This window comes from Hordeum vulgare, chromosome 1H (genome assembly GCF_904849725.1).
Source record: "Hordeum vulgare subsp. vulgare chromosome 1H, MorexV3_pseudomolecules_assembly, whole genome shotgun sequence".
Classification (NCBI taxonomy): Eukaryota; Viridiplantae; Streptophyta; class Magnoliopsida; order Poales; family Poaceae; genus Hordeum; species Hordeum vulgare.
Window position 1 is genome coordinate 355277204 of NC_058518.1, and position 13718 is coordinate 355290921.

A 13718-nucleotide genomic window follows, 5' to 3' on the forward strand; every position below is an offset into this window, starting at 1 on the left:
ACATACGCGCATCTAACATATATCATGAGGAAGTTTAAATGCATGATAGAAAATGGTGTCTGAAGAAATCCAGCATGCGTGCATAAATAAACTTGAGGAATAAGCATGCAGAAAGCAATTCAAAAGCGTTAGACTACCATCGGAATTAAATTTACAACTCATACAATCAAACACATGAGAAGAATGAGAGTTGTAACTTAACAAAAACATCCCATATATAAATCCGCTTAGACCCGCTTGAAGACTAACTCAAATTTCTCCCCCTTTATCACCAAGTAACGAAAAGGGACAAAATTAAGGACTAAGGCCCCTAAAGAATATCATCTTGAAGGTGGTGGAGAAGCGCTAGCGTTGTCGGGGTCATTTGTCGATGCAGGGCTCGCAGCAGTGTCGGCGAGGTCCTCAGCTTCATCCGTCGAGTGCGATGAGGAAAATGAGCTTGTAACCAGCTAAGGAACTTTGACTTTCTTGAATTTCTTCGAAGGTGGCCATGACAAATTGAAGTTCTATTGAAATTCCATCTCTTCAAGATCTTAAGGAGTCTTGAGATGGGATAGTATGGCCCGTGTGCGGTCGAAGATTTCATGAACATAAAAGTGGTTCTTTCTCACTGAGTTCTGCGTAACAGGCATATTTTGAAGAATTGCACCAAATTGTCATTTTACCCACTTGTGATTTCGATTGACCTTCTCATGAAGACTTAGAAGAAGCTCATGGTCAGTCATCACACAGGGCAGAAGCTCGATAATTTTGTGTTGAAGCCTGATACATCCATTTTGCATCATGATTTCATGTTGATATTTATTGCTTTTGGGGTTGTTATATTACTTGTGGTACCATATTTATGTCTTTTCTCTCTTATTTTGCAAGGTTTATTTGAAGAGGGAGAATTCAGGCAGCTGGAATTCTGGACTGGAAAAGGAGCAAATCCTAGTCCACTATTCTGCACATCTCCAAATGCCCTGAAAAGTTATGTGGATTTTTTCTGGATTATATAAAAAATAATGTGCGAAAGAACTACCGGAGGGGGGCCACCAGGGCTCCACAAGCTTGCCCACCACCACCACCCCCCCTGGTGGCGCAGGGCAAGCTTGTGGGCTGCCTAACGGCCCACTAGCCCCCCTCTTTTGCTATATGAAGCGTCCTGATCTGGAAAAAATCAAGAGGGAGCTTTTTCATGGTTTCGCCGCCGCCACGAGGCGGAACTTGAGCAGATCCAATCTAGAGCTCTGGCAGGACGATCTTGCCGGGGAAACTTCCCTCCCGGAGGGGGAAATCGTCGCCATCGTCATCACCAACACTCCTCTCATCGGAGGGGAGGCATCTTCATCAACATATTCATCGGCACCATCTCCTCTCCAATCCCTAGTTCATCTCTTGTAACCAATCTTCGTCTCGCAACTCCGATTGGTACTTGTAAGTAGATGATGGGTTGCTGGAGTGACAGAAGCTTAAACCCCAGTCTATGTGTTGCTTCGTGAGGGGCTGATTTGGATCCACTAGTTTAATGCTATGGTTAGACTTTGTCTTAATTCTTCTTTTGTAGTTGCGGATGCTTGCGAGAGAGGTTAATCATAAGTGGGATGCTTGTCCAAGTAAGCGCAGTACCCAAGCGCTGGTCCACCCACATATCAAACTATCAAAGTAACGAACGCGAATCATATGAACATGATGAAACTAGCATGACAGAAATTCCCGTGTGTCCTCGGGAGCGTTTTTCCTCCTATAAGACTTTGTTCAGGCTTGTCCCTTGCTGCAAAAGGGATTGGGCCACTTGCTGCACCATTGCTACTACTTGTTACTTGTTACTTTTTGCTCGCTACGTTTCACCTCGCTACACAATCACTTGTTACCGCTACTTTCAGTGCTTGCAGTTATTACCTTGCTGAAATCCGTTTATCAGAGCCTTCTGCTCCTCGTTGGGTTCGACACTCTTACTTATCGAAAGGAATACGATTGATCCCTTATACTTGTGGTTCATCAAGACTCTTTTCTGGCACCGTTGCCGGGGAATGAAGCGCCTTTGGTAAGTGGAAATTGGTAAGGAAACATTTTTATACTGTGCTGAAATTTATTGTCACTTGTCACTATGGAAACTTTTCCTTTGAGGAGTTTGTTCGGGGTATCTTCACCACGAACGGAAGCACGAGGAGTTGCTCCTCAACCTGAGGTACCTACTGAAAATATCTTTTATGAGATTCCTTCGGGTATGCTTGAGAAATTGCTGGCTAATCCTTTCACAGGAGATGGATCTTCACATCCAGACTTGCATCTGATCTTTGTAGATGAAGTTTGTGGTTTATTTAAGCTTGCAGGTTTGCCCGAGGATGAGGTAAAGAAGAAATTCTTTCCTTTATCTTTGAAGGATAAGGCGTTGACATGGTATAGGCTATGTGATGATACTGGATCATGGGGCTACAATCGGTTGAAATTGGAATTTCATCAAAAGTTCTATCCTATGCATTTAGTACATCGTGATCGGAACTTTATTTATAACTTTTGGCCTCGTGATAGGGAAAGCATAGCTAAAGCTTGGGGAGGCTTAAATCAATGCTATATTCATTCCCCAATCATGAGCTCTCGAGAGAAATCATCACTCAAAACTTTTATGCTCAGCTTTCTCATGAAGATCGTACCATGCTTGACACTTCTTGTGTCGGTTCTTTTATGAAGAAGGATATTGATCACAAGTGGAATTTATTGGAGAGAATCAAACGCAACTCTGAAGATTGGGAGCTGGAGGAAGGTAAGGAGTCAGGTATGAATTTCCAGTTTGATTGCGTTAAATCTTTTGTTGAGACAAACACTTCTAGAGATTTTTGCGCTAAGTATGGACTTGACTCTGAGATAGTAGCTTCTCTATATGAATCTTTTGCTGCTCATGTTGATCTTCCCAAAGAGAAGTGGTTTAAACATCATCCTCCTGTAGAAAGCAACATAGCCAAAACCAATCTAGTTGAGGAGAAAGTCATTGCTTTTAGTGATCCTGTTGTTCCTTGTGCTTACACTGAGAAACCACCATACCCTACTAGGATAAAGGATTATTCTAAAGCTCCAACTGTGATACGTAGGGGTTACATTAGACCACTTGCACCCCCTGAGGAGATTAGAGTTGAACCTAGTGTTGCTATTATCAAAGATCTCTTAGCCGAAGACATAGATGGGCATGTTATCAAATTCTGTGAGGACTCCGCTAGAATTGCTAAACCTCACGTGAAAGACAAACACAGACCTGTAGTTGGCCTGCCCGTTGTTTCTGTTAAGATAGGAGATCACTGTTACCATGGTTTATGTGATATGGGAGCTAGTGTTAGTGCAATACCCCGTTCTCTATATGATGAAATCAAAGATGAGATTGCACCTGCTGAGTTAGAACCCATTGATGTCACTATTACGCTAGCTAATAGAGACACTATCTGCCCCCTGGGAATTGTGAGAGACGTAGAAGTCCTGTGTGGTAAGACGAAGTATCCTACTGATTTCCTCGTCCTTGGTACTGCACAAGATAGCTTTTGTCCCATCATATTTGGTAGACCCTTTCTCAACATTTGTCAATGCTCACATTGATTGCATTAAGCAGACTGTCACAGTAAGTTTCGAGGGTGTGTCTCATGAATTTAACTTCTCCAAGTTTGGAAGACAAACCCATGAAAGAGAGTCGTCTGGTAGGGATGAAATCATTGCTCTTGCTTCTATTGCCGTACCTCCTACGGATCCTTTAGAGCAATATCTGCTTGAGCATGAAAATGATATGCATATGGAGGAGAGAGATGAGATAGATAAAATTGTCTTAGAACAATATCCCATTCTCAAGAATAATCTGCATGTTGAACTGCTTGGGGATCCTCCCCCACCAAAGGGTGATCCTGTGTTCGAGCTTAAACAATTGCCTGATACTCTTAAGTATGCCTATCTTGATGAGAAGGAGATATATCATGTCATTATTAGTGCTCTCCTCTCAGAGCGCGAAGAGAAGAAGTTACTAAAAACTCTGAGGAAGCACCACGCTGCTATTGGATATACTCTTGATGATCTTAAGGGTATTAGTCCTACTCTATGTCAGCACAAGATTAAAACCGATCCCGACTTTAAACCAGTTGCTGATCATCAAAGGAGATTAAATCCTAAGATGAAAGAGGTCGTTAGAAAAGAAATATTAAAGCTTCTCGAAGCAGGAATCATTTATCATGTTGCTCATAGTGATTGGGTAAGTCCAGTACATTGCGTACCTAAGAAGGGATGTATCACCATCGTTCCTAATGATAAGGATGAACTAATCCCACAAAGGATTATTACCGGCTATAGAATGGTGATAGACTTCCGGAAACTGAACAAGGCAACCAGGAAAGATCATTATCCTTTGTCGTTCATCGACCAAATGCTAGAAAGGCTATCAAAACACACTCACTTCTGCTTTCTAGACGGTTATTCAGGTTTCTCGCAGATACCTGTTGCACAATCTGATCAAGAGAAAACCACTTTCACCTGCCCTTTCGGTACCTTTGCATATAGACGTATGCCTTTTGGCTTATGTAATGCATGTGCCACCTTCCAAAGATGTATGATGGCTATATTCTCTGACTTTTGTGAAAAGATCGTCGAGGTTTTCATGGATGACTTCTCCGTTTACGGGTATTCCTTTGATGATTGCCTCAGCAACCTTGACCGAGTCTTACAGAGATGTGAAGAAACCAACCTCGTCTTGAATTGGGAGAAGTGCCACTTTATGGTTAATGAAGGTATAGTCTTAGGACACAAAATCTCTGAAAGAGGCATTGAAGTTGATAAGGCTAAGGTTGATGCAATTGAGAAAATGCCTTGCCCCACAAATATCAGAGGTATACGAAGTTTCCTAGATCATGCTGGTTTCTATAGAAGGTTTATTAAAGACTTCTCTAAGATTTCTAGGCCTCTTACCAACCTCTTGCAGAAGGATGTTCCTTTTGTTTTTGATGAGGATTGTGAGGAAGCTTTCGAAATACTTAAGAAGGCTTTGATAACCGCACCTATTGTTCAACCACCTGATTGGAACTTGCCCTTTGAAATCATGTGTGATGCTAGTGATTATGCTGTTGGTGTTGTTCTAGGACAAAGAGTTGACAAGAAGTTGAATGTCATTCACTACGCCAGTAAAACTCTAGACAATGCCCAAAGAAACTATGCCACTACGGAGAAGGAATTTTTAGCAGTCGTGTTTGCATGTGAAAAGTTCAGATCTTACATAGTTGACTCCAAAGTCACTATTCACTCTGATCATGCTGCTATTAAGTACCTCATGGAGAAGAAGGACGCTAAGCCTAGGCTGATCAGATGGGTTCTCCTGCTACAGGAATTTGATTTGCACGTCGTTGACCGAAAGGGTGCTCACAACCGTGTAGCAGATAACTTGTCTAGGCTAGAGAATGTCCTTGATGACCCGCTACCTATTGATGACAGCTTTACTGATGAGCAATTAAATGTCATCCGCGCTTCACATAGTGCACCGTGGTATGCCGATTACGCAAACTATATCGTAGCCAAATACATACCACCTAGTTTCACCTATCAACAAAATAAGAAATTCTTCTTTGATTTGAGACACTACTTTTAGGATGATCCTCACCTTTATAAGGAAGGAGTAGATGGTGTTATTAGACGTTGTGTGCCTAAACATGAACAGGGACAGATCCTGCAGAAGTGTCATTCCGAAGCCTACGGAGGACACCATGCTGGAGATAGAACTGCCCATAAGGTATTGCAATCAGGTTTCTATTGGCCCACTCTCTTCAAGGATGCTAGTAAGTTTGTCTTGTCTTGTGACGAATGCCAAAGGATAGGGAACACCAGTAAGCGTCAAGAGATGCCTATGAACTATTCACTTGTCATTAAACCATTTGATGTCTGGGGCTTTGATTATATGGGACCCTTCCCTAGTTCCAATGGGTACACTCACATCTTAGTTGTTGTGGATTACGTTACTAAGTGGGTAGAAGCTATCCCCACTAAAAATGATGATCATCACACCTCTATTAAGATGCTTAAAGAAGTCATATTCCGAAGATTTGGAGTCCCTAGATACTTGATGACTGATGGCGGTTCACACTTCATTCATGGTGTTTTCCGCAAGATGCTAGCTAAGTATGATGTCAACCATAGAGTTGCATCTCCTTATCATCCTCAGTCTAGCGGTCAAGTTGAGTTGAGTAATAGGGAGATCAAGTTGATCTTACAAAAGACCGTCAATAGATCTCGAAAGAACTGGTCTAGCAAACTTGACGATGCACTATGGGCTTATAGGACTGCTTATAAGAATCCCATGGGCATGTCACCATATAAAATGGTTTACGGTAAGGCCTGTCATTTACCTCTTGAGCTGGAACACAAAGCTTATTGGGCAATCAAAGAGCTCAACTTTGATTTCAAACTTGCCGGTGAGAAGCGGTTGTTTGATATCAGCTCGTTAGATGAATGGAGAGCCCATGCATATGAGAATGCCAAGTTGTTCAAGGAAAAGGTTAAGAGATGGCACGACAAACGAATACAGAAACGAGAGTTCAACGTAGGTGATTATGTCTTGCTATACAATTCTCGTTTGAGATTCTTTGCAGGCAAGCTTCTCTCTAAATGGGAAGGTCCCTATGTTGTCGAGGAAGTATATTGTTCCGGTGCCATCAAAATCAATAACACGGAAGGAAATTTTCCTAGAGTGGTAAATGGTCAAAGAATCAAGCATTACATCTCTGGTACTCCCATAAATGTTGAGACCAATATCATCAATGTCATAACTCGAGAGGAGTACATAAGGGATGTTTATCAGCCTGTTTTAGACCTTGAAAAAGAAGATGTATCTGTTTCGGTAAGAAATTGGACTCCAATACTTTTCCAATAGGAAATTTCTTCCGTTTTGGAATTTTTGGAAAATTAGAAAAATAAAAAGCAGTCCGGAGAGCGAACGAGGCAGCCACAAGCCCTGCCACCGCCCCTACCCCCTAGTGACGGAGGGCAAGCTTGTGGGCACCTCGTGTGCCTCCCGGACTCCGTTTTCTTGCGGAGGACTCCTTCTGGCCTAGAAAAAATCAATATATAGTTGCCCGAAGGTTTTGATCTCCGTATCGCGTAGTTTTCCTCTGTTTTTGTTTCGAGCCTGTTTCTGTGACAGATCTAGATCATCATGACTTCCCCAAACGCTCCTAAGGACAAGATCTTTGAGAAGGTCATCAATCCCTACCTCACGGAAGTGCTGAAACACCCTCAATCTATCAAGATGAGCGAGGGGATGTTGCACATCCGTGATGTTGAGGGGCCTAAGAAGACTGGAAGCATGGAGACGAGGCTCGAAGCAATGGAGCAATAAGTCTTCAAGTGCCAAGGGATGGTGGAGCGTGGACTCAACGCCAACCACACAATGATCACAGAGTTCACTAGCAAACACAAGATGGATGCCATTGATATTGGGAAACACCTCTCTAGGCTCTACGATAGGGTTGACCAACTTCATGGCCAGATCTATGACCTGCAGAATCAAAACTGTGAGTATGAGTACAAATTTAAATCAATAAGGTTGGCTGCATATTTGAGGATTCCGGCGACTCGTTCATCCTGCCATGATGGAGCACCTATGCCTTGGAAGACGGAGGATCAGACTACTCCGACAACAACACCATCACCACCAAAGGAAGACAACTAAGCATTGGTATGGGCAATTCCCCTGGCTTCTGCCAAGCTTGGGGGAGTTGCCCTGGTATCGTATCACCTTTATATCTTTTGCTTTTACCTTTGTTTTAGTTCTTTCCTTTTCCATTTTTATTTCTTCTCTTAGAGGAATAAGTCTTTAGTTTTTAGTTTGAGTTTTTTGCTTTTGTCTCTCCCCCGATGTATTCGAGCTTACGAGCTATATAATAAAGAGTTTCTTAGTCAAGGGCTTTGCTTTGTGCCATGATCAAAAGTATGAAAAGAACGATAGCATGAAAGATCATGAGACGATCTTATGGAAAGTGATAACTTCACTTAGGACACGTATGATGATTGAAACTTGTTGAGAATAAATCAACATAGACCCCAGTCATTGTTGCAATTAATAAGAAGTAATAAGGAAAGAGAGGTTCACATATAAATATATCATCTTAGACACTTTTTACAATTGTGAACACTCACAAAACTATTACATGCCTAGGAGTAGATGTTGGACAAGGAAGACAACGTAATGAATTGTGTTTGCTTGGTTCCAAACAATGTTATATGATTAGAGATCCCTTAGCATGTGGTGATTGCTTCCACCTCATATTAGCCAAAACTCCCAAACCAAGTAGAGATACTACTTGTGCATCCATAAACCTCCAACCCAGTTTTGCCATGAGAGTCCACCATACCTACCTATGGATTGAATAAGATCCTTCAAGTAAGTTGTCATCGGTGCAAGCAATAAAAATTGCTCTCTAATATGTATGATCTATTAGTGTGTGGAAAATAAGCTTTGTACGAACCTGTGATGAGGAAGACATAAAAGCGACAGACTGCATAATAAAGTTCTTTATCACAGGAGGCAATATAAAGTGACGTTCCTCCGCACTAAGAGGACACACATTCAAACCTCAAAAGCGCATGACAACCTTTGCTTCCCTCTGCGAAGGGCCTATCTTGTACCTTTACTTTTTACCCTTGTAAGAGTCATGATGATCATCACCAATTCCCTTTTTCCTTTGTATTGGCTACCGTCACATGCTTGAGAAAGATCTATATTCATATATCAACTTGGAGTTGAGTACTTATGCTTTATTGTTGTTGACTTTACCCTTGAGGTAAATGGTTGGGAGGCAAAACTATAAGCCCCTATCTTCCTCTGTGTCTAGCTGAAACTTTGACACAATGAGTACCACGTGAGTTGTAACAATTGCGGAAAACGAAAGAGATGATTGAGTATGTGGGTTTGCCTTACAAGCTCTTATTTGACTCTTTCTGATGTTGTGATAAATTGCAATTGCTTCAATGACTATGGACTATTGTTGGTTACTTCTCGGTAAGGTTTTTGCTTCATGCTTTGCTTTGTGAAGGAATTGTTACTTTCCCATAAGAATCTTTATGATGTATTGCTGTTCTATGTGTGATCATGATGCCCTCATGTCCGTATTATGTTTTATCGACACCTTCGTCCCTAAACATGTGGACATGTTTATGGAACTTGGTTTTTGCTTGAGGACAAGCGAGGTCTAAGCTTGGGGGAGTTGATATGTCCATTTTGCATCATGCTTTCATGTTGATATTTATTGCTTTTTGGGCTGTTATATTACTTGTGGTACCATATTTATGCCTTTTCTATCTTATTTTGCAATGTTTATTTGAAGAGGGAGAATTCAGGCAGCTGGAATTCTGGACTAGAAAAGGAGCAAATCCTAGTCCACTATTCTGCACATGTCCAAATGCCTTGAAAAGTTACATGGATTTTTTCTGCACCACCAAAGCCTTTGCAGCGGAATCTTGAGAAGAAGTATCGTCATTTGTGGAATATGAAGCAACTTGATGAAATTGGCCATCCAGAGCACGAGTTCCTTCATCAATAATAGATTTGCCCTTCCCGTTCACTTAGGAAAATGTCTTCTTGATGACTTCATTCGGGGGCAGAAAGCTGAAGTGATTCTGAATGTCCGTATGATAAGGAATTGAGGATCTTGCTGTGGTGAATTTCATAATCCAGGGGGCATATGGCTTCAATTCAAATGGTGATAAGGCAATGTTGGACAAAGTCCTCATGAAGAAATCGTGAATATTGATGGGAATCCCATGAATGATGTTGAATAATAGATTCTTCATGATTCCAACCACATCGTCTTCTTCAGAGTATTGACCCTTGATAGGACTCAGAGTTTTGGTCAATATGTGATATACAGTTCTTGGCACATACAGGAAATCCTTCACGAGGAAGGTAGTTCTTGGAGCTTGGCCTGGCGCCAAGGGCTTTATCAGCACTTGCATCAGATGATTTGGAAGTTCAGGTTCTTCATAGATGCATCTTGCTCCTCCAGGTGGAATACCGACTAGGACCTCATGAAGGAATTCTATTGTTGGGGCAGTGTAATGTGTGGCTTCAGTCATCCAGTCCAGTATCCATGTGTTAATGTCATTGACATCACTTGAGGTGTGCAAAGTTGCATGTAACTGAATAATAAGCTCTTCATTCCAATCACAGATGTCAACATAGAATGGTAGGAGCCTAGCTTCATGTAGAACATTGAGAACTGGAGAGAAGCATGGAATGGACTCCATATCCATGTGAGGAATTTGGCGGTGCTGGAAGATTCGGTTCTTATCAAATAGAATCGCGCCATAGAAATTGATCTTGGTAGAAGTCCAGAACCTCTTGCGCCTAACTCTTTCCAAGTCATAGGGATTTGCACCCATGAATAAATGATGTTCATCATAGAAATTTTCTTGTTGAATTTGGGCCGCTTGGTGCCTTTGAAGGGCTGAAAGGGATTTGGTTGAAGATTTGGCTTGTAATGCCTCACAGTGTCCCTTGGCACAATAGTTGTTTCAGCAGAATGAGGATTTTGTGCCATTGGTTCTTCAACAGCTGACTGAGGAATTTGAGCAGCAGTTTCTTCAACAACAAATTTAGTGTTGATTTCTTCAACCATTGGTTCTTCAACTATCGGTTGAGGAATGTGAGCAGCAAGTTCTTCAACAACTGGCTCCCCAGACTTAGTAATGAGATGAATGATTTCTTGAGCTAATGCAGTTGGAATTTCTTCTAGAATTGACTTGAGAGGAGTGGGCGGCCTTTAGACCTTGTAAGAATTTCTTTTGTTTGGACAGGCGACTAAGGAATTTGACTTTGAGGGGTGGTCATTGGAAAATTGAGGTGTGCACCTTCCCAATATTCATCATTGATCACAGGAGTAGTGTTGCCAATGTCCACATCCTCATCAATTTCTTCAACGCCAGCCTCTTCACGAGTGAACTGAGGCTGGGGTGGTGATACCTTATGGGATGAAATGATTATATCCACCTCAATTTCTTCATCAATCGACTTTGTAGAAGTAGCAGATTGATTTTCTTCATTTTCCTCATCTGGGATGACACAGTCTTCACCAAATGATACTATTTCATATGAAGGTACTGAGGAGATTGGAGTTGCGCCAATGGGGTCTGTTGAGGAACTTGGCAAAATTCTCAATCTCATTGCATCTGAGGATTCTGCAGAAGACGATGCCTTTCTCTTTCATGCGGCTTCCTTCTCTGCGGCCTTTGTTTTCTTCACTTCTGATGCAAAAGGAAGTGTGACTTTCTTCACCTTTGAAGATTCTGTAGGTGGAGCAGAGGGTGAAGCTGGTGCAATTTCCTCATGCACGACTGATGGAGTCGCCCTAACTGGTCCAATTTCTTCACACGGAGTAGATTCTTCCGCTGGCCTGGCTTCTTCTTCAGGCGCAATAGTGGAAGTTGCCCTAACAGTTTCTTCAGGAGTTGCAATTTCTTCAGCAGCCTTGGCAATTACTTCAGTAGCTGGAATTTCTTTAGTTTCCCAAGCAATTTCTTTAGCAGGCTGAGTAGAGGAGCTAGCGTGAGGAATTTGCGGTTGTGAAGGAGCTGCAACTCTTGTGTTATGGCCCGTGATGACTTTGGTCGCTATGTTGACGAATCTGACTTTGGCACCTTGCGAATCAGCATGATATTTGTCATATTCATCAATGAGGTTTTTGATCTCAGTTTGAGCACAAATAAGTTGATCAAGAGTCAGTGAGAGAACGTTGTTCCTCAAGAAGCGTTCCTTCTTATTCTCATCCCTTCTGGCCCTTTTAGCATTTTCATACTTTCATTTCTCTTCAGTTATAAAAGCAGTCAGCACATGACTTGGACCAGGGGCAATTTCAAGTATTCAATTGGGGTATGTGGATCCTTGTACCAGATATCGATGAAGTCAAGCACAATTCTTGGGTCCAGCATAAGAGGAATTTGAGTGCCCTTTGCATGAGCCACTCTTTGTTGCTTGTTTCTTATGATTTCAGCGAGATCATCATCTCCAGCTTCATCCTCAGATCATGAGGGAACTTGAAAGACCACCTTGTGAGGACTTGGCCTTTTGCCACGTCTAGCTGTCATCTTCCTTTTCATGGCAGTGGAACTTGAGGAAGTGAGAGCAGTGGCACGTGCAGAAGTCCCTTAGGGAATTGTGAAACCAATTGCTCACTGACACGTTGCAAGATGCACTGGGATTGAGGCTTTGGTGGCAGCAGCTAAGGAAGTGGCAGCCACGGAGGAGCTGGTTGAGGAATTTGATGTGAGGAAATAACACTTGAGAACTTTGGCTTCACAACAAATTTGTTTTGCAGGGCCCTCTTTGGTGTAGTTTCACCCGCACGGACCTCAACAGCGGATGAGGTAGCGGCTGCACCAGCAATAGTATCTCAATTGAATTTCCTTACTGCTTCTGTTGAGATTTTCTTCAATTTGGCTTGGTGCTTCTCCCATTCCTTTGAAAATTTCTCACAACTTGGCCTTCAACACGTAGAGGTCTTGTGCATGGAGGATTGCTAGCGAATTTATTCATGTATTTTGGAGTTACATATCTATATTCCTTCCACTCCTTTGCCCATCTCCTCTCAATTTCTGTATGCGCGTTTTGCGCTTCTCTTTGGTTTCCTTGCCATATATCTCCTCATTAGGAGTGCAATATTCATCATATATTTCCTTAGGAATTTCAAAGGCAGTATTGGTTTCTACCTTCTTTCCTCCTTTCTGAGGTATTTTCCCTTCATCCATTTTATTCACTTAAGGAGTGTGAACTTTTGAGGATTCGGAGGATGTGTGCAATTTTTCTTCAAGAAATGATGCAAATGAGTTAAGTTGATGAGAACCTAGAGATTCATTGATACGTCCATTTTGCATAATGTTTTATTACTGTTATTTATAGTGTTTTATGCTTTTAGCCACTTGGAGGAGTAATTATATTGCCTTTTCTCTCATAATATGCAAGGTTTATATCAAGTGGGAGAATACCAGCAGATGGAATTCTGGACGTGAAAAAGTTATGTCAGAGATACCTATTCTGCACACCTCCAATTGTGACGGGGGATAACCCCGGGGTAGGCCAAAAGCAAGCCATTCTCCATTCCCCTTTGAAAATCATACAGAGGACGACCGCTTCTCCGCGAAGGGTCTGTTGCTCCTAGCCAGCTACAAGGTCGAGCCGACTCGGGCAAGGCCGCTCTCCATCCGGCTCGACCGCATCCCGCCAACCAGCGGGTCAGCCCGAGTCCCATCGCCCTCACAAACTGTGTCATGGGCATCGTCACCAAAGGCATGGCTACAGCAGTTCAGGTACCGCTGACCTGACCGCGCGTGGCTACCGTGGAGGGCGTTGTTGTTGGAAATATGCCCTAGAGACAATAATAAATTGGTTATTATTATATTTCCTTGTTCATGATAATTGTCTATTGTTCATGCTATAATTGTATTAACGGGAAACCGTAATACATGTGTGAATACACAGACCACAACATGTCCCTAGTGAGCCTCTAGTTGGCTAGCTCGTTGATCAATAGATGGTCATGGTTTGCTGATCATGGACATTGGATGTCATTGATAACGGGATCACATCATTAGGAGAAGGATGTGATGGACAAGACCCAATCCTAAGCATAGCACAAGATCGTGTAGTTCGTCTGCTAGAGCTTTTATAATGTCAAGTATCATTTCCTTAGACCATGAGATTGTGCAACTCCCGGATACCGTAGGAATGCTTT